General features: G+C 38.0%; 1 long non-coding RNA gene across 2 annotated transcripts; it reads right to left on the bottom strand.

Annotated features, from left to right (window-relative positions):
- Nucleotides 1–1,783: 1,783 nt before the first annotated feature.
- LOC125486398 lies at nt 1,784–4,213 on the bottom strand. Of its 2 annotated transcripts, none has more exons than XR_007265076.1 (3): nt 4,108–4,213; nt 2,828–2,944; nt 1,784–2,750 (listed from the first exon to the last, which is right to left on the bottom strand). It is a non-coding gene; the product is annotated as an uncharacterized LOC125486398 (long non-coding RNA). The 2 variants fall into 2 exon arrangements; XR_007265075.1 differs by having other exon boundaries at nt 4,059–4,181.
- Between the last annotated feature and the right edge of the window lie 14,965 nt (nt 4,214–19,178).

The raw sequence follows: 19,178 nt of genomic DNA, 5'->3' as shown, positions 1-19,178 counted from the left end.
TCACGCTTTACTGCCTTGCAAGGCTATTTCAGAGGGCACTCAGTTGAAAGGTAGTTAAGGATGGGTTACAAATGCTAGCCTTGTCAGTGACAAAGCAAGAATAAAGAAATTCTGTTGGAACAGACTCCGAACATGGCTCTGAATCGTGACTAGGTTATAATTTATCCAACAGATCATCATGAATCAGATAAATATTATACATTCTGCTTCCACCTCCAACCTCACACATCCTCAGTGATGAAATTCTCAAATGCAACTAGCAACAACCTGAAAATTTCACACTTCCTTAATATACATAGCTCTTGGAATTTAACAAACAGATGAGAATTTTATTTGAAATTAAAATGTTAGCTCAGATCAAGTAGTCTACGTTATGGTCAAAAAAGTTAGATCACCACCTTCTAAAAAGTACAAACTGCCCTCAACACAAACAGGAAAAAGAATTCTTGTATTTCGATAGATAAGTGTTCATACATGTTTGCACACTAATCATTGCAAATGATTCAATTAATCTGTATTTTTTCCAATAAGCTCCAACCAGTTCTACCATCAAATTGTAGTTCAATAAGAAATGGTAGGATTGGTGAATCTCAGGTCTGATTGCTCGTCACTGCTTAAAGAATTTCCAATCAAGACTGGGAAAACATTCATAGCTTTTCTGCTGGTCTGCAGCCCGAATATAAAATCATAGAACTTTACAGCACAGAAGAAGACTATTCAGCCCGTCAAAACATGTATTAACCCACAATTAGCTATTCAGCCCAGGCCCATTCTCCAGCTTGGACTGTATCCTTGTTGGTGACAACATTAAGTGCTTATTTAAGTGTCATAAGGATTTCTGTATCTGCCAGTCTTTCAGGCTGTATCCCCATCACCCATTACATGAAATAAATATCCCCTCTAAACCTTCTACTGCTTGCCTTAAATCTATGATCTCAGTTATGAATCAAAGGACAATTGGCCTTCCAATCCATTACTGATCTTATATCCTTCAGTTAGACCACTACTCAATATGGGGCATTCCAAACAATACAGCCCCAGCCCATTCAATCTTCCCTTGTGATTATATTTCTCCAGTTCAGGCCAAGCCTTTGCAAATATCCTCTGTACCCTCTCAAGGACAGTCATATCCTTCCTCTGGTGCAATGATAATAACTGCATGCAGTGCCTTAGTTGTGGGATAGATAATGTTTCATACAGTTCCAACATAACCTCAGATCCTCCTTAGGTCAGTTAACATTCCGAAATTTGACATCAAGTATGTTCAAGGTCTGAATTCCTATTTATCAGCACAACAAAACTAACGTGGAATTTAAATAGCAGTCAATCTGGCCATGCAATGATCCTACTACAGTCCCACGACCACACACATCTTTGGTAATAACATTCTCAAATGCAACTAGCAACAACCTGAAAATATCTCACTTCCTTCAAACAAAAATCCAAATTAATAAGTCATTAAAAAAAAATAAAATTGGAAACTCGGATAGAGAATGCGCCAAATCATTCGTGATGAAGAACAGAAAATAAGTTATTTTCCTTCCTTATTTATTTCTTTTGTATCTCTGCAGATATTAGAGAGAGAGAGCGAGAGAGCAAAACACAGGCTACCATCAAACACACTCCAATAACACTCACAATCCTTCTCTAATTATGTTGTCCACAATAAATAACATTACCCGTGACAATAATTAGCCCATCCATATAACGTTATTTATTATGAATAATTTCTCAGAATTGGATGCATTATGTGTTGCAGATTTTTCACCCTACAGCTTCAGAAACAATTATAGAATCAATCATGTTTTCAGTCTGGAGGTTATTTCGTTACTATAATGTGATTGGATGATGAACTGGGTTAGCAGGTTATCCTTACCTCCAAGGCCTGGGTTGGAATCCGAGACATATGGGGAGATTGAAGATCTCCTCCTCCTGATGGCTTATAGTGTTCCAAAGGAATTGAACTTGGAAAGCCTCACAGTTAGCTCACAGTACATTGACCCAATTCAACATAAATTGAATACTTCTCTCAACGAAGTAGAAACAAAATATCAAAATTTGTTGCAGGCCAGGAGACCATTCAGCCCATCATATCCACACCAACTGACCATGAACCCTCCAGCCTTATCCCACCTTCCAGCACTTGGTCTGTCTCCTTGTGAATTGGCACAGGGATAGATTCCAATCACTTTATCATCTTGGAGAATCGTTTATTATTGGGCAAGTCAATGTTTTTCTCAATTTCCTGTCTGATCAATTGACAAGTATTTGTAGGTAGAACATTTGCTTTTCACATGTAACATATAAATAATTATTTTATCTCTGGTGATAAAAAACAAAAGGGTACATTTTTTGTAGTCTTTCAGATGTTTACGTATTTTTATCTTTAGAAATGTCTAGCCCACAATTTCATTTTTCTGATTGGCACTAAGGTATCGAAGAACATTAGTGGACTCATTCAATCTGGTTGCTGCGCTGGGAGTCTTGTCCTTTCATCACAGGGAACAACCATTAAGTATAGCCTTCAATAAGTTGTAAGTCAAAACTTGGCAATTTCAGACATTTGCTGCTTAGCATGGTTCCTGGCCTGATTAGCTGATTGTCAAGTAGGGCAACTACATCATTCCTTTTCAAGTCTTTGGAAGATGGATCAGCTCCAAGTAATTTTTGGATTATCTACTAATAGAAACAGGGTGGTAACATTAACCTGACCAGCCACTGCGTCAAACAAATAGTGGCACAGGAAGGACCTGAAAAAGCAAGAGAAAATACCTCAAATTAGGAGGAAGGCAGTGATCAAATACAATCCCAAATATTTTATACTCACACAAAAGACCAATTGCTCCACTAAAAGGTCATGGGGGTCTAAATCCAGTGCAGGCACAAACAAAATGTAGAGTAGAATCAAAACTACTCTTTAAAATATTAGATGTTGCTTGACCATCTGGAAAGAAAGATTCAATAGCTCAAAATGATGTGATTCATAAATAACAAAACTATTAAATTATGAGAACCAGTTATATATGCAAGGTTAGGTGTTGCCTTGAGAATTGATGAGCATAGGAGTAGCATAGCTGAGATAGTAAAGGTAATTAACAGAAGTGAATACATGGGAGATATTCATTCCTCTCATGGGAAATCCAGAAATAGGAAACGGAACTTTCAAATTTGAGGTAAGGCTGTTCAAGGTTGATGCCGGGGGCATTGATTGACAAAAAAAGGGCAGTGAAAATCTTGAACTATCCTGCCAGATATCTGCACAAAAACCTGTTGAGACTAGAAGTGACCTGAATGTTTCAAACTAAGATTGCTAGTTTTTAAAAAAAATATTAATTTAGGGTGTTAAATGTTATGAAACCAAGGTAGGTAGATAGGCTATGGTTGATCATTGTCTCAACTCTAACAGGCTTGAATGGTCTGAATGGGCTCCTTCTGTTCCTATGTAACACACTTAGTCCATCAGATCCCATCTGCATTAAAGAAAAAATTAACTGCATTTCCAAACAACTCTTGTTTTACTCCACCATCTTCCCCATAGATTATTATAAACATTTACCACTTACATAGTCTCAATTTCTACTTGCAAACCTAGTCAGCTCAAGTTGCAAAATAATTAGTAAAGCACAGAACAAGAGATCAACTGTCACATAAATCCTGCATCTTCACCCTATCCATAACTTGCTCAAGCATTTGTTTCCAAATACTATTAGATGCAACAGTCTGGTGAATTCTTAAATTTAGCTTAAGTTCTCAGGTTGTATAGCAATCAGAGGGTTTAGCCTATCAGTAGGAAGAGTAAGACCAAGCAGAGGCCTACCCTACAGAAAGGGAGATTCTTTCACCCTTTTGGAATCTATCTATTAATGTAATAAAAGTAGGGGTCAGACTTATATTGCTGTCCAAGCACAAACAAAATCACTATCCTGCTTTACCACAAATTTTCCAATAACCCCAACCACTTTCAAAATTATAATCACTCAACAGTTCCTTCCAAGATCAGATCAAACCCTTTTTTGAGAAACTAAAACCTAACAATCGAATAACAAGGAAAAATATACCAGCAGGCATACAGTAGACCAAAATTACGTTATGGGTGTAAACATGGACCTTTACTCTGAGAAGAAAATAATTCCCAGATGATCAAGTCAAATTGAACAGAATCCAAATACAAAATACACAAATGGAACAGGAGTTGAGCTCAGGTGCAAGTAATAATGAACAGCAACAAATAAACAGCTTTGGCTGATTAAATCCCAATTAAGTAAATTGCACAATTTAAACAAAGTAATTTCTTATAAATATACCAGGCAACACAAGCTAAATGAAGAGTACTGGAGAACTAAACAGCACACTGGGCCAGTGTGCTTAGCAATATTTATTTTAATAGAAATTGAACTTTGAAAATACATGTCTGCCCAGGAGCCCCTGTTTACTAAGTAGAATTCAGCTGCCCAAGGTTCAAGCTGTGATTGTGACAAATTCTTGCGTTTTTTGTAAAAATTAACCTGCTTAGACCTGTGTTAATGATGCACCTCTGTGGTGATCACATTTTGAAGTGGGACTGGATATGAACTTTCTGGCCCAGAATTGGGGACATTTTCACTGTTGCAGAGGATCCCATAAGATAGAAATTATTGATTTGGGTTCTTAAGTAGATTGCCTCATTAAACTGCTCTTCCTCAGGGGACATTATGTAATTGTTTGATTCTTTGTTCAAATGCTCTTCCTGTTAGTTAATTGTGGATCAGTGTTAGTAGAGGTGGTGTTTTCAGTAGCTTGTAGCTAAAGGAAGTGATGTGGAGATTTTCACGCTCTTGACAGAAGGTGTTGCAAATATTGAGGTAGTCTATTGGGCAAAGTTTGAATCTTGTTTACTTATTTTTATTAAGCAACTTGAAGTACTGTCAATAAACAAGATATTAACTTAAATTTTCAACTGCCTAAAGAGGAGACTAAGGTTATGTAAAGAATGGAAATTTTAATGATGTGGGAATGTTGTAAACTGTTATTGTGTGAATTGACCAGAATAATGGAGTAATCTGAAATTCACAGGGTCTCTTTCTTGCTACAGGTTAATAGCTAATATGAACAATTGCATATTGTCCATATGCTAATATTTTGAGCAAAATCTGGTCTATTTTATCTAACCCATAATTTCACATACAGAATAACCTGAGACAACTGACACCTCTGTTTTTAGTATCTTATGCAAATGATTGTACTACAAAAAAAATATTATGTTCAGCCTAGGCTCCTATGATGCTGCTTGGCCTGCTGTGTTCATCCAGCCCTGCACCATTATGTTTAGCCTCTTTTTTTTTAAAAAAAACCACATCTCCTTCTCATAACTCCTTGCAAAGGATGAATATTTCCTCTCTAAAGGTGGCAAAAGTTTAACATAACAAGCAATACATGTTCTAGTCCCCACTTTTTTTTTTTAGATTTTGTGTATTGCAGAACTATGCAGAGGTGTTTCTAGTTTTCAAAGTGTGCAGCAGGTTTACTTACAACAGTCATAAAATATCTCTGCAATCACAAAATGACTGTACTTTTGTTTACCCCAGCTCCAGCTTCTAGTACAAAAACAAAATCGCTGGAAAAGCTCAGCAGGTCTGGCAGCATCTGTGAAGGAAAAACAGTTAACGTTTTGGGTCCGGTGACCCTTCCTCAGCTTCTAGTACCTTGTTCTGAACCCACATCCAGGCTTGACCAATCAAGCATGTTCAGCAGACCAGTTACCAGCCTATCATAATCAAACATGGAGCCATTCAACCTGTGAAGGTTGCAAATGGGGTGCAGGTTGTAATTTATCACAGTAGGCCAATGTGCCATTTAAAGTGTTTGTGCGAAGAAGATCATTAAGAAAAAAATTCAAGGAGACTGCAATGCTGGACAAAGTGAATTGCTCATATTTTGGTGGCTGCACTGCATATCAAAGACGTTGTTCTCAATGAAGTGCTGTATTTCTCTAATTTAATAGCTTTCCTGTACGTAAACATTGACTTGTACTGGTTTCTCAGAAAAAACTTGCAATGAAGACTGATGTTTACTTGTGTCAATTGTGAAACAATTCCAGTTTTGCATATAGCACACTCATATCATGGATGTGACCAAATATCAGGTCATGAAGCAAAATTCAAATCTTGTGGAAGCAGAATTGAAGTAAATGCTGTATTGACAGGTGCAGTGGATTATACCCCTTATTTTGTGTAGTCTTGATCACACTACTTTAGGCAAATGTTCATTTTGTGTCTTCCTGTGAAGTGAATCTAATTTAATCCCAAATTTGCAGTTCACCACTTCTTTAAATTTTTGATGATGTACTCAATGTTTATTTTGAAACAGCCATTTGGATTTATCTCCCACAAATATGCACCATCTTGTATATATTCCAAAGCCTTTATCTCAAGGCTGAAATGCCCAAATTATTAGCTCTTCCTTCACAGTCTTATGGCTCTAGGAACCAACATAAATGTTTGTTATCCTGACCTGAAATGTCTCTCTTGTGTCCTCAAAGACCAGACTGAGCAGAACACTCTGCAGCTCTTCCTCAATGTGTTGTAGGCCCTTGACTGTAAAACCCTGAGTGACCAACAGCTTCTTTTTGGTATGGCACTCTGCTCAATTCATGCTGTTTTGTAAGAAATCACTGAAAACAGAAATCCATAGATATGTCTGCACCACCCAAAGGGTCCCTGGAGAGGGAGCACACGCTCTCCATTGGCAGTTTGTGACCACGGACACCACAGGGGACTAGAATTCATAATCAGACCCTGCAACCAAATTTCCTTTCCAATGTTTTCTTTCCCTACAGAAACTCTATTTAAGAGGCATTCTCCTGTATTTTTAGTTTACTTGGTGTAATTAGCTTAATCAACCTAAAAAGGGGAAGCTGTGAGTTAGGGTTGCCTGTAAATATGGTCTTGTACAAGTAAGAGATACCTATTGGTTTTTTTGGCTAGAGTCAAACTCCAATATTTTTGTTTCCTTGATTGATTCTGTACAGAATCAATGTGTTTGTGACTGTTTATTCATAAAAATGAGTGTTTGAAATAAAAGGCTGAGACCACTTCTCTCTGCCTTTTAGGTGCAGCTGCAGGGTAATGTGGCTCTGTTCTGTCTCCATGTTCACGTGTCTCTTTCATACATCTTTTAGTTTAAAAGGTTGGGGAGAAGGCAGACTCTTACTGGCCCTCCAGCTTTGAAAGCCTGCACTTACCTGGATGGTAAGCTTATCCTCTGGCTAGTTTATGGTGACCATGTTTCCAAGACAATGCAGGCATTTGAACCTCACGTAACACGGTCAGTCATGTTCTGCATGCTGTGAGGAAATGCCTGCACTATGAATTGGTTTATTTTCCAAGTAGACCCAAAAATGAGTGTTATAACGATAAGATCTAAACATTAAGTCATATTGCAACTTGCATAAGCCAAGAACTTGACGTCTGGCAAGGGTTGACCAGGAGGAGTACCTTGCCGTGTGTGTCTGCATGTAGGTACACAGAATGGGCTCATAGCGCACCGCCTTTCCAGTGCCAATGATCAAAGAGTGTACTGTGTATATCTCAAGGGGATAAGATTTTCCATTTACACTCTCAATGTATGGGTTAGGAAAAAGGTCTTAAGAAACAGGTGTGAGAATAGGCATTTCAGCCCATTGAGTCTGCTCTGCCATTCAGTCGTATCATTGCTGATCTGACGATCGCCTTTCTTCTACTCTCCTGTTCTTCTGGTCATCCTTGGATTTTTTTTTCCAAATCTGCATGTTATTTACATGCTTCTTAGTTGAATAAAAGAACCAAGCAGATTATATTTTTACAAAATATATTCTCTTGTGGGATGGGGGTGTCACAGGCTGGGCCAGCATTTATTGCCCATCCCTAGTTGTTCTTCAGAAGGTAGTGAGTTGCCTTCTTGAACTGCTGCAGACCACATGCTACCAGGATGGTAAGTGGCTTGGAGGAGAACTTGCAGGTGCTGATGTTCCCATGTGCCTGCTTCCCTTGTCCTTCTCAATGGAAGTGGGCATGACTTTGGAAGGTGCTGTCTGAGAATCTTTGAATTTCTGCAGTGCATCTTATAGATTGATACTCAGTAGTGGTAGTGTGCACTATGTCGCATCCAATCCCTCTATCAATCAAGCCAGCTGTTTTGTCCTAAATGTTGTCAACCTTCTTGAGTGTTGTTGCAGCTGTGCCTATCTAGGCAAATGGAGAAATATTCCATCACGCTCCTGATTTGTGTCTTGTAGATGGTGGACAGCCGTTGGGGAGTCAGGAGGTGAATTACTTGTTGCAGCATTCCTAGCCTCTGACCTGCTCTTGTAGCCACTATTTGAAGTTCAGGTCATTGGTAACCCCAGGATATTGATAGTGGGTGATTCAGTGATGATAATTCCATTGAATATCAAGGGATGGTGGTGGGATAGAGAGTCTATCTCTTATTGGAGATGATCATTGCCTGGCATTTGTGTGGTGTGAATGTTTCTGTCAATTCACCAGCACCCATTCTAGTTTAATGTCTGATGCCAATTTCACTCCCAAAGCTTTCTCTGTTCATTAAAATTTTTAAATATTATAACAGGATCTTTTAAAAAGTGATTATATCATTCACAAGAACCTTCAATTTTATGGGATGACTATGTCATCTGAATGATGAAGACTTTTACCCCGATTGGTTTACACAATAACCCTTTCAGGGCTGCTTTTCTCAATGTCACAGTATTGGGGAAGTGCTGTGTCAGCGCTCCAGCCCAGCACCACACAAAGGGGCAGATTCAATCCTGCATGAGAAAAGAAACTGTAGAATAGTCCCCAGAACAAAACAGCTGCATTCAACCATTTGAAACGCCTGTGTCCACACACACAGTGGGCCACTCTCATCCTTGCAGAGTAGGAAAGAGAATATAATTTGTAATGTACAAGCACATGGAAATACACACCCATACTTATCTATGCAGCTACGCACACAAGTACAATTTATGCATGAGAAACAAGTAACAACCTAACCTGGCATAAACCAATATGGCCACATCACAAACATGCCTGAGCTACAGAGGGTTTGAGAACTTCCCAAAACAGCTGTACTTTTGGCTCACAGGTCATCAGCACCTCCATTTGAAAGGAATAGTTGGCAAGTTGATACTCATGAGACCATTGTGTTTCCGTTCTTTTATAAAAGAAATAAACTGAAGAACGTGATTGCAAAAGACAAAAATCCTGAAATTCAATTAAAAAGACAAAATATTTTAACTCAGTCCCTTATTCAGTTCTATACAGTACTGAATTGTTAGCATTTTCACATGTTAGGGGTTGGCATTTATGACAGTTTGGTATTGCAATAGTTTTTGCTTCAAGTGCTGAGTGTAATAACCCTTTCAAGCTCACCCACACTGTTTACACTGTCCCATTCTTTTCTTCCTATGTGCAATAGTTCTTTATTTGTTTGTTTGCAAACTATTGTTACCATGTGGAAGACTGCAATTACTGACCATTCCCAGTTGCCCTGGGAAGGTGGTGATGGTCCTTTTTCTTAAGGCACTACAGTCAGTGTGGCAATGGTGTTCCTACGGTAGGGAATTCTAGGATATTGACCCAGTGACACGGAAGGAATGATGATATATGTCTAAGTCAAAATGGTGTTCCCATGATATTGCTGCTCTTGTGCTTCCCAATACAAGATGTCATGAAGCAGGCAGCAGCTATCAAAGTAACTTTATCGAGTCAGTACAGTGCATCTTGTAGATAGTGCACACTGCAGCAGCCATGTCCATGCGCCAGAAATGGAAAGAGTAGCTATAAAATCTGAGGCACCAGGCAAGCAAACTGCCTTCTCATAGCAAATGCAATTCTTAGACTTTTTCCCTTGTGACCTTGTCAAAAGTTGATATAGTCTGAAATTATTTTTAAAAATTACGTTGCCTGACAAATTACAAATATGGAAATCTCAATCTAATTGAGTAAAATCACCACTGTACTAATTCAATTTTGGTCATAAGAACTCTCAATATTTAATCATTTCTCTACCTTAGTGCACATTAGGAATATCTTTAAAAGTACAAAGAAGGTATATTTTCAAATAGTATTTAGAACCTTAGTTGTTTTTTTTTTAAAATCAACACTAAACAAACTCAATAATTGCACCTTTCAGAAGCCGTTAGCTGTCTGAGAAGACTTTTGGCCCAATTTTTTAGTGAGATGATAACCAGCAAATACATGCGTTGAAGCCTTCTGCACTCTAGACCCTGCAGTGCCCACTGGTCTCAGAAAGCTTCAAGCCAGTTGTGGACAACGTGTGCTCCTCTCCAGGGACATGGGTCCATTTAAAATACTTAGTCTTCCAGGTATTCTGAGGGACTCTTCTTTACTCTACAATGTGTAAAACAAAAGGACAAGACTTTTGATGTCATTTACAAAAGTGAGCTTAGTTTCAAACATGCTTTCTTAAATTCAGCTCCCTGGTAGTCACTGCACAACACCCTACCCTTCCACTCAATTATAAAACAGACACTGCAGTTGATGATCATAAGGATAATTTTGATTTTAGCTGATAGTACACTACAAGTAATATCAAATTAGTTACTTTGTACAGTCCTCCTGATTTTTGTTTTCATCAACATTAGAATTGAACTACATTAGCAATATATATTGGGTGAACATAAGTGATTAGATCGTTAACATTATTGCCCAAAGTTAAAATTATATTTTGTCTATTCACGAATGAGATCATGACCTCACTCCTTACATTGCCGTTCAAAAGTAGTTGTAGTGACATAGAAGCATACAGCATGGAAATCACAGTTCAACCAGTCCATACCAACTGTGTTCCCAAACTAAACTAGTTCCACCTGCCTGCACTTGGCCCACATCCCTCCAAATCCTTCCTATTCACAAACTTATCCTAATGTCTTTTAAACATTGTAACTGTACCTGCATCCACCACTTTCTCTGACAGTTCATTCCAAACACGAACCACTCTGTATCTTTTCTAAATCTTTCTTCTCTCACCTTAAAAATATGCTTCCCTAATTTTGAGCTCACCCACTCTCAGGAAAAGACCCTTGTCATTCACCTTATCTATGCCCCTCATGATTTTATAAACCTCCATAAGGTCACCCCTCAATGTGCTAAGCTCCAGTGAAAAAAGTTCCAGTCTTTCCAGTCAATTTTTATATCTCAAACCCTCCATTCCCGGCAACATGCTACTAAATCTTTTCTGACCCCTCTATACAGTAATAGTATCCTTCCTATAACAGAACAACCAGAACTGCACATGGTACTCCAGAAGAGGCCTTACCAATGTGCCGTCAACAACAACATGATGTCCGAACTCCTGTACTCAAAGGTCTGAGCAATGAAGGCAAACCTTGTAAACACCTTAACCACCCTGTATACGTTTGCTGCAAATTTCAAAGAACCATGTACCTGAACCCCTAGGTCTCTCTGATCTACAAAACTACCCAGGGCTCTACCATTTAATTGTGTAAGTGCTGGAGCAGTTTGTATTACCAAAATACAATACCTCACATTTATCCAAATTTAGCTCCATCTGCCACTCCACAGCCCATTGTTCAAATCCTTTTGTCTGTAGAATGTTCAGTTTTCAACATCTTTAAAACTTGTGTACTTCACCTGTTAACCATAGCAAAAATGTAAGAAAATATTAAAGACATTGGGAAGATCAGGAACAAGGAGAGTGTATGTTCATGCAATTCCAAAACAAACATTGCAGTAAAGTAAGTAGTCAGCTTGTCCCTCTACCTCTGGAAAATTATTTTAATGACGTTCAAAATGATAGACTGTAAATTTGAGGGAGGACTTTTGTGGTGCAGTCAGGAGACCTGGGATAAAGTCCCACTTGCTCAAGAGGTGGGTAATAATATCTCTGAACAGGTTGAGAAAATATGTGGACTGCAAATTTATTCTTTTGTGTTTGGTGGGCCTGGATAAAACAGATTGGCCAATTTTAAATGAGTTTCAGGTAGGTTCTCATTGACAACACATAGCTGGTAATATTTACCTCTGAATGAGAATCACAGAAAGATTATTAAAGGCAGCTATTGTGAAGAATAGAAAGCATTACTGCGGCATTAGATACCACTTTTGTGAAGATTGAGGAGGACATTGCATCTCACCAAGTTATCTTCGATACCAACACTAAAAGTGGATTTTGTTCCCCAGTATCATCATACACCTTAATTTGTTTTGAACTGTGGACTGAGGCAGAGATATGCGGAGAGAAGAATTACTAATCTTACTGACCGTGCAACAATCAATACGATCAGCAAAATTGTTTTCCTCACACCCACACCTATGTCAACCCATATTATGGTGGAACACTCACTTAGCATGGGACAGGAGAGGGACCTGCTGAACTTAGTGCTCCAGGGACCTTTCATATCAATAAAGCATCTTTCAACCTCTTGGTGACCAAGCTAATAGGTCCATTCACCTATGAACAAATTGGTGGTTGTTTTATTTGCTGCAAAGCTTATCAGTCATAAAGTGAAACAATAACCATTTATCATAGTTTAAATACAAATGATAATTAATAGCAAGCATATAGCCATACCATAACTCTGATTTGAAAAAATATATATTTGCAAGTTGTCAGTAAAATAAATAGTATAAACATTACGTGACAGCTAAGCAGAGAAATGCCTTTTCAGTTCTGAGAGGTTGGTAAAAGGATAATTTCAATTCTACTGCTTATGGTAAGCCTTTTTGAGAAAAAGCCTGAAGGATGAAATTTGTATTATTTGCCACATTACTGCATGACTTTTATCCAATTTAAGAAAAGGCCAAATTATACTTGTAATTCAAAAGGATCCACATCCTTAATATTGTAAAGGAGCAAAGTTAAAGAACACTAATGATGCCCGTTGGGTGCAGGCCATGCAAGTGGGGCCCAAAGGTTGCTGATGGCCTCTCAATGAACCTCATCAGCTTTTGACAGGTTGTTGCCTATGGCCACCAGAGATGTGATCATGATGAGAGACGTCTGTGTGTTCATTATGCTGCCTGTGCCTCAGCCAATGGTGCTTTACTCCAAAGAGCTTAGATTTTGAAATAGTATTTTCTTTGATTTATAGCGTAAGCAATGGAAGCATGGTTCTGACAGCCGCCATCAATAGTTTCAGATTTCTTTTCAATCTTGCATTCCACTGTCAGAATGGCTTGAAGCTTTTCACTTTTAGTAATAGCAATTACTATAGCATTTCATTGCAGAATCATATCAAAGCACTTCTTATGACTGGATCAGTTTTAAAAAGAAGTTTGTTGCTAGTTGTTACAATATTATTTTGATTAAATTAAAATATTCTATACAATGCTGCACATTCAACTTGTTGAGTTAGAATAAACCTCATATCTGTAAACTTTCATAATTATTATTATGCTGTCAATAAAGACCAATGAAAATACCTGCTTCTGTTTTCTTCAGAGTTAACAGTAGTGCTGCAGAATCAAGTGTCAGGAGGTTCTTTCCTTTTTGCCCAACATCTCCAGGAGTAATTTCAGGTCACAGTGGAATTCAGTTTGAGAGTGAAAAATATATATGGTCTTGGGAAAATCAGGTCAATTGCAAACAAACTTCAGCTATTACTTATTCATTCCAATCTTCTCTCCAAAAAAAAGGAAAAGGTGGGTGGCACAGTGGCTAGCACTGCAGTGTCACAGCACCAGGGACCTGGGTTCAATTCTAGCCTTGGATGACTGTCTGTGTGGAGTTTGCACATTCTCCCCATGTCTGTGTGGGTTTCCTCCCACAGTCCAAAGATATGCAGGTGAGGTGGATTGGCCGTGCTAAATATGGAGTTTTGGGGATAGGATAGGATGCTCTTCAGAGGGTCATTGCAGACTCAATAGGTCAAATGGCCTTTTCCTGTGCTGTAAGAATTCTATTTTAAAAGCAAACTTATACGCAAATAATATAATGCATCATTTAATTTTTATGATTAGGGACTTTCAGAGAAAGCAAAGTGAGTCTATGTCTTTCGTTTTTAACTGGAACACTGAATGAGTCATTTGATGACATTTGTTACTGTGCATTAATTTGAGCAATAGCAATAATGTGGGAACATCACAGATTTCTTTGGTTTTCTTAATACCTCATGTTAAAGCTGCTACAGAGTTTACTGTACATATTAACTAGGTTACTCAGTAATGTACCGTAGTTTATCTTGGTGGGGTGAACTAACACTGTCAGCTGTGTATAATCCTTTGGATGGAAAGAAGAATATTGCAAAGATGCAGTGTTATCTTAATTCCAACGGATCTTTGTCACATGCTAACAGGATCTTTTGGCTTCCAGCCCAGACATGATAGGCTGAATGGTCTCTTCCTGTGCTATAAAGTTCACCTCCAAGAGGTAACTGGCTGAGTTCCTGCCTAAGCAACAATGCATTCCGAACTCAAGGACAATCTGCACAAAATACAATTTGGATCTTTATCCTTTAATTTGGGGTTCATATTAGTCACTTTTGAAATGTGAATCCAAATAAAACACACTTTGTTCCTTTCAAATAATATGATTTATGTGAAGTTGTTCAATTTAGCCAGAAGAATAAAAAGCTGGGTATTACTTAAACAGAGCATAACTGCAGAATTCCAAAGTGCAGAGAGATCTGGATGTTCTAGTGCAGGAGTCACAAGTGAATATGCACATACAGTAAGCAATTAAAAAGGCTAATAGGATGCCATGCTTTATTAGGGGAGAAATTGGACATAAAAGGATGTTGTACATTAGCTCTGCAGGGCTTAAATATGTTGTTCGCAGTTCGGAGAAGGCTTATGACATTGATATCTAGAATCAGCAGGCTTATGAGGAAAGGTTGGACAGACTGCACTTCTTTCCTCTGGACTGCTGAAGAGTGAAGGTTGACTTAAGTATATGAGATCATGAAAGGTCTTGATAAGGTAGGCATGGTAAGGATGTTTCGTCTTGAGGGTGAGCTGAGAGCAGGGTGGGGGGGAGGGGCATGGTGTTAAAAATGAGGGGTCATACAGAGCTGAGGTGGAGTCTTTTCTCTCAAAGATTCTGCAACTTTGAAATCTTTTTCCTCAGAAGGTGGAGGGAGTGGAATCATTCAATATTTATAAGACGGATGTAGCTAGATTCTTGTTAGGCAAGGGAATCAAAGGTTATTTGAGGTGGAAAGAAATGTGGAATTCAAAACACAAACCACTCAGCCAGGATCTTATTGAATGGCAAAAGAGGCTCATGGGGGGCAGATATCCTACGTCTGCTCCAAATTTGTATATTTTTGTGATATACTGAATGAGAGCAAATTACAAAAACCATTCCATTGTGAAAAAATATTTTTTTTATTGTGGGATTGCTTTTAATGTTTTTAAAAGTATAATCCATTTTTAAATTAAAATAACACAGTCAAACCAAAGTTTTAACATTTGTACCAATTGTTGCTGCTTAGGCCTTATACACTGACAAGTTTGAATGGCAATGCATGCAGTTAATTAGCCACGGCTCACAAAGGACCATAGACATAACTCTCTCTCTGTCTGTTAAAGGGGGAAAATGGTTATATAGCTCAAGCTCCACCAATCTGCATTAAGCAGGGGTTGGGGAGGCAGGGCTCTCTGAACTACCACAACTGATGAAGCAATTGAATCCTTGGTTTTATTTTGCACCACTTACTAGCCCTCTATTCAACAAAAAAATCTGAACCACGCCAATGCACACAACTATTTTGGAAACCGAGTACTGCTGATTAAAAGACACATTTTGTCAAATGCTTTTCTTACTCATCAGGATAACTTACAAGAAAAAGCACTGTAAACGGAAAAAACAAACATTTTATACGACATAAAAAGCTTTCAGAAAAGTTTGGCAGTTAACTGTCAGTCACCATCTAATTGATGCATTCTGTACAGCAATGGTTCTACCAATCAGCACACCTTCTTTTCATATAGTATGAAAAAGGTTGATTTCCCTTTACACTGGTATTTCTTGTGAATTGTTGTCTGTTGTGATGGGTGCAACAAGAAGAATAACAGCAAAGTGTATTTCTCAAAAACATACTCAAATTTGGTGCGATCAGACAACTATTATTCTGGAAATTTTGCAGTTTAGGCACTAGATTAGCCTGTTGTTATTATCATAGTTCATTTCATGGGTTACCGATCTCTGATTTGCTGTCACAAAGATCTATGTGGTACCCACAAGGAGAGGAAACCAGTTACTGAGTGTGCCTACTCACAGTTATTTAGTACAGCTTTAGTACAGGCCTGTCTTTTAGGCACCATCAGTAGATCGCCCAGTGAACAAAACCATTATTGGCTTTCCAAACAAAAGTTAGTCAAATTTAAAACTACTCTGACAGCAGTAATTACATTTGCTTTATGTTACAGAGTTTACCATTTCGTTTAGGTGGGTAAAACCATAATAAAGCATATGGAGATTTCGTAAAGAGGCTAAACTAGTTTAATAAAATCCTGGTACATTGAATGAAATCTATTCAGCAGTTTCAGGGGAAAAAAAACCCTGGTGTTGGAGAGTCATATGAGCAAAAGATCATAATACTAGGTGCCAGAGTTCTCAATTGGTCAAAGGGTTCATACCATTGAATATTTGTGGTTGTTTTGAGAAAGGCTGACAATGTTCAATCTGTGTTGACATGGCTGATAGATTACCAGAAGGTACACACCACCTGCTCTTAGCACCTAAGGAAAAAAAATCAGTCAGGGTTCCTGATCATCACCCGGTGGAAAGTGCAGTAACTAGGACGAGATTGGTCTTTGGTATGAAGAGCCCAGGCTGAACTAGTCTGCTGATGCTCATTGTCAATGATCATCCCAAACAATGATCACTTGGATATGTATCTGCACATTGGCAAGCAATCAAAGCATTCAGGGTGGTGAGACAACTAGCAAGAACAAAATCTGACATGATCCGGGAACAGACTTATGGTTCAGAACTCTCTTCATGTGACCTCGCAATATTATACTCCTTGGCAACAAGAAGGAAGAATAAAATGACGATGAAAGAATACAACTAAATATCTCCTTGTATGACATTTGTATTTACCTACAATTAAATGGATTTTTTTATTGCTTTAACTTTTATGTAGATCCATCTGTTCACCTGGAATCTAGAAGACTGTTTACTTTCTTGAGCTGAATGTGAGCAATTTAAAGTTGCTACAAGGCAAGAATTGCTTTAGAAGTCAGAGAGGTTTGTAGCAATATGGAATTTACTCAAAGCTGTTAACTTATCCCACAGATCCAAGTTCTGGGTACAGATAGATCAGACTTGAATCCTTACAAATTTTATTCAGATGATTGTCCAGTCAGCACATTCATGGAATCGGCTACTGTTCTTGCTACTTTTAAAGTAAATAGGATATTTATCCTCAATACAAAGCTCTTCATGTTTTCACATGAGAAAATGAGTCTAATATTATTGGATCTGATTGAATTTATCTCTTGTCCTGAATTCCTACACCGAAGTACTCTATTTTTCACAAAATTATTTCAGCAAAGGCCATAAGATTACCGTACTGCAACCCTATTTGTTGTAAGCAAGGTAAATGCTGCACATACATCCCTTCTTAAAACAAGAAAGTGGATAAAACTCTACAACCGAAGCAGCAATCAAAGCAAAGGAGTTTAAAATTAGGTCTGGTTGCAGTTCTGGCCTGGGCATAGTTATCACTTATAAATCTTGCAGAATACCATTTGTTTGCATTGAAAAGAACTGAAAGGTACAGATGCATAGTACTAGTGTGCTCACCAATAGATCAGTGGTTTTATCGCTGTTCATCAAAAATGAACTTTTATAATATTAAGTACTCTGTAGTGGGAGTAATAAGACAACCAACTGGCAACATCTCTCCTACCTCCTAAGTACAGGACCAAAATTATCATATGAATTAGGAACAGAAGTAGGCCCTTGAGCCTGCACTGTCATTCAAAAAAATCATGGCTGATTGAATTACTTCACAATTCTATTTACTCCTGATATCCTTTCATTCCTTTCCTTATAATGCCTGAAAAACATTCAAAAACTCTGCTTCCACCACTTTTTGAGGAGGACCATTCTAAAGAGTTAAAACCTGGAGAGAAAAAACATTTCCTTATTTGTTTTATATGAGCACCCCCTTATTTTTAGTGAACCCCTAATTCTAGATTGTCCCACAAGATGAAACATCCTTTGCACATCTACCTTTTCAACAGCCTCACGTTCTTGTATGTTTCAATTAGATATCTCTTAGTCTTTCTAAACTCCAGTGACTATAAGGTGCAAGCCCATGGCATCTAATTATAGCGTGGTCATAGTAAAAATTCTGGTTCAAATTCTTTCAAACAGCAACTTGCATCTGTATCAAGCTTTTAATATAGAAAAGCATCCAAAGTAAATCTCAGAAGCATGACCAGATTGTAAAAAAAGCCAATCCTACGAAGCAACTAAAAGGGGTGCATTAAAACTTGGTCAGTAGTATTAACAGGACTTTGGACGAAAGACAATTAAGAGATTGAGTGAGGGTTTTCTTCATGACTGGAGATCATCCAAGACTGGATATCAAACAAACAGTATGAGAACACAAAGGCATTTCAGGAGTGGAGAGTATGGAAGGGAGTGAAGAAATTGGTGGGAAGGTGGAGCTGGAAGTCATGTTGAAATTGACCTCCAGGGGCCCAATTTTAAATCTGTGCAATTGAATAGGTTTTGAGTGATTTAATATCTTGCTCCAAGTCTTCAAATATTGCCACCAAGAGGCAGCATATAGAAACTTAAAGGTAGACTACAATAAATTCTAATAACCACTGAACTTATAAAGGACTGAATCTGGTTCATAGTATATTGATAAAGACTTTACAACCTGCAAGAGACCTTCAGATCATTTTTAATATCATTACTTCATTTTGAAATTATGTCCCATCGATTTGTGTTCCAAAATAATTGGTCCCTTTTGACAAGCCATCTGAGAATTGAAGCAACTATTTTAGTGAACAGCCATAAAATGATACAGGATGTACATTAAATCTCCATTAGTTTCAAATGAGGTTTTGTATACTGTACAAGAAGGTAATGCAAGAGAAGTACCAGTTGGTGTAATCGGTAGTCCACATTTGGCAGTTTGAAAATGGCTAAATTTAGTTTTTTTTTTGTTGATCTATTAATTTCTGCAGCACTGGCCACATCTAGATCAAATCACAAAT

This window comes from Rhincodon typus, chromosome 28, assembly GCF_021869965.1.
Source record: "Rhincodon typus isolate 14 chromosome 28, sRhiTyp1.1, whole genome shotgun sequence".
In the NCBI taxonomy this organism is placed as follows: Eukaryota; Metazoa; Chordata; class Chondrichthyes; order Orectolobiformes; family Rhincodontidae; genus Rhincodon; species Rhincodon typus.
The sequence above is the reverse complement of the archived record's forward strand: the minus strand, read 5'-3'. Positions and strand labels throughout refer to the sequence as shown.